This window comes from Galeopterus variegatus, unplaced genomic scaffold (genome assembly GCF_000696425.1).
Source record: "Galeopterus variegatus unplaced genomic scaffold, G_variegatus-3.0.2 Scaffold2750, whole genome shotgun sequence".
Classification (NCBI taxonomy): Eukaryota; Metazoa; Chordata; class Mammalia; order Dermoptera; family Cynocephalidae; genus Galeopterus; species Galeopterus variegatus.
In genome coordinates, this window is record NW_007728861.1 from 162450 (window position 1) to 165120 (window position 2671).

The 2671-nt window shown below is 33.9% G+C and overlaps 1 pseudogene; it reads right to left on the reverse strand.

Annotated features, from left to right (window-relative positions):
* Positions 1 to 1512: 1512 nt before the first annotated feature.
* Positions 1513 to 2671, reverse strand: part of LOC103598826 — an 8159-nt pseudogene continuing 7000 nt past the window's right edge.

The following is a 2671-nucleotide window of genomic DNA, read 5'->3' on the forward strand; positions in this document are numbered from 1 at the left end:
AGGTGGTGATGAATACTATTTAAAATATAAAACTTGCAAATATCCTTTGAAAGAGAATAAGGATTCAACATTTGTTCACTACTTTATTTAGGCCTTCTTTGGGTTTTAATATCAGGTAGTATTATAAGATATAGGGATATTTCGTCCAAAATATTTATTACCTTATTAAGGTAAACTGTCTTCCCTGCCGGTGGATGATATTTTATAGAAAAAAATACAAAATCCTATAAACTTCACGGTTGGAGTCCAGCCACTTTTTAGCTGACAAAACTATAACCATTACTTTCATTCTAATTTTAAGGACAGTAGTAGCAACACTTCAATTAACTTATTAATCAAAATAATATTCAAGTTTCTGCACATCTAGTTCATAAAGGCTTTCCTTATAGCACATTATTTCAAATGAATGCCACCTCCTGCTATTGTGGGTGTTCAGATGGCCTAAAAAAGCACAGTAGTTAGCCCTTTCCATTGCAATGAAAAAAGTTAACAACACTGACACTTAAGTGACCATAATTAGTCCATTGAGATTAATTTGAGAACTTTGCACCTCTCCTAGTGTCATTGTCACAGACTTATAGCATCCTCTAAATTACACTAGTTCATTGGTTCATTTTCCAAATGGTGTTCTCATTAGAATGCCTAGAAGCTCAATTTTTTAAAAATGAAGATCTTGGTTATTGCAGAAAACAGCCTGAATCGAAGAAAGTCTAGAGACAAACCTAGGCCTTCAAATTGCAGTGTGTTATCTCAGTATTTATATTAGAAAGATATCAAATAATTACGCACAAAAACCAAATCCTTATGATTGATAATATCATATGTTTAGCAGAGCTAATGTGAAAGGTCAGAGGTTATTTTTTCATGAATTCAAGTAACAAAACATAAAAGAATAGTAAGACAAGTTCTCAGTTCAAACCATTTCATCCTAAAGTTTAACAGGCTTTATCAAAAAAAACTTATGATAATAAAAGAACATAAAAATATGCGTTAAGGTCACACATCATACAAAAACTAACGTGCAATTTTATTTTTTTTTATTTATTGTTTTATTTAAAATATTTTAACATTTATTTGTACATATTTGTGGGGTACAGTGTATTGTTTCAATACATGCATATACTTACAATGATACACTTAGGGTAAATAGCATAGTTTTGTACCCATTAGTCCACCACTTTTCCTCCTTCCCCCCAACCCCCCTGTCTCTGGTAACCATTATTCTACTCTACTTCTATGAGAACTTATCTTAATGCCTCTGTGTAATAATAAAGAAATATATGGGTGCACAACTTTTTGTTTGTTTATTTTAAGAGTATTACTTGTAATCATTTATTTTAAAAATACAAATGGTACTTTTTTAGGTTTTATATATTTATTCAGAAGGTAATTTAACCACAGAATAAAACCCTTTTAGCATTCTGAAATCCAATGTTTTAAACTTTTTTTCCTCAGCAAATCTGTTTATTTCAACTTTTATAATCTTGAAGAGATTCTCTTTTCTGAAGTTTTTCATGCATTCAGGTATTTTGCATGATGTCCAACATGATCACTAATAAACATTGAAATGAAATAGTAGCTATGATGTTAACCCTCTTGTCATCCAAAAACGATGGGGATTTTCTTTTCTCTACAAGCAGCTATGAAGCTACCAGGGAGTAACTGTCCATCTGAAAGAAACTGGTCATCTTTTTCTTGATCCATCATTATGTCCAGTTGAGAACCTGGATAGGACTTCACAAGATGTGTGGCATCATAAGCCTTCCATTTACTTTGATCTGTTCCTAAATATACACTAAAGACTTTTTTGCCCCAAGGACAAAGCACTGGGTTGCAAACTGGTGCAAATGCTGACACAGATTTGTATTTTCCAGAATTTTTCTAAGCACAAATCAGAGCTCCATGGCCTCCCATAGAGTGGCCAAAAATAGACATCCTTTGAGGGTCCACTGTAAAATTGGCATGTATGAGTTGTGGAAGATCCTCTGTTATGTAAGAGTACATTCTGTAGTTAGTTTTCCAAGGCTCTTCAGTGGCATCCACATAAAACCCAGGACCAGTGCCAAAGTCCCAGCTGTCATCTTCTCCTTTAATATTGCAGCCACAAAGGCTGGTATCTGGAGCAATGAAAAGGCCATGTTCTGAGGGAGCTTGATGATAACCAGATTTTGATATGAAATTTTTTTGTGTGCCAGTTAAACCACACAGCCAGTATGCTGCAAGGCACTTTCCAGTTTCAGCCTTTGGTGGTAAGTAGATGGCAGATATCATTTTGCAGTTCAGTTCCACACTGTCACGTTCAAAAACTTTCTGAAATCCCCCAAAGCACTTGTTGCTGGAAATGTTACAATGTCATTCTTCTGTCCAATTGCTACTTGTTTTTTGTCCACACCAAAGAACAGATGACCTTCCAGTGGCAGTTGCAGTGTAAGAGACACAAATAATATTTTGAAACTGTTTTAGATAAACTTCCCTTAGAAACGGGGTGACTCAAAGTAAATTATCAGAAAACTGCTAAAATTTATAAGCAAATTCTTCTGAGTATAGAAGAAAGGAAGAAGACAAATGGGGAGAAAACAGAATTTTAACACATTAAGAAGTATAAAAGGAGTGAAATGTCCACTGATACAATCAAATTTCTTAACATTTGACTTTCTTTTTGGAACGAGTA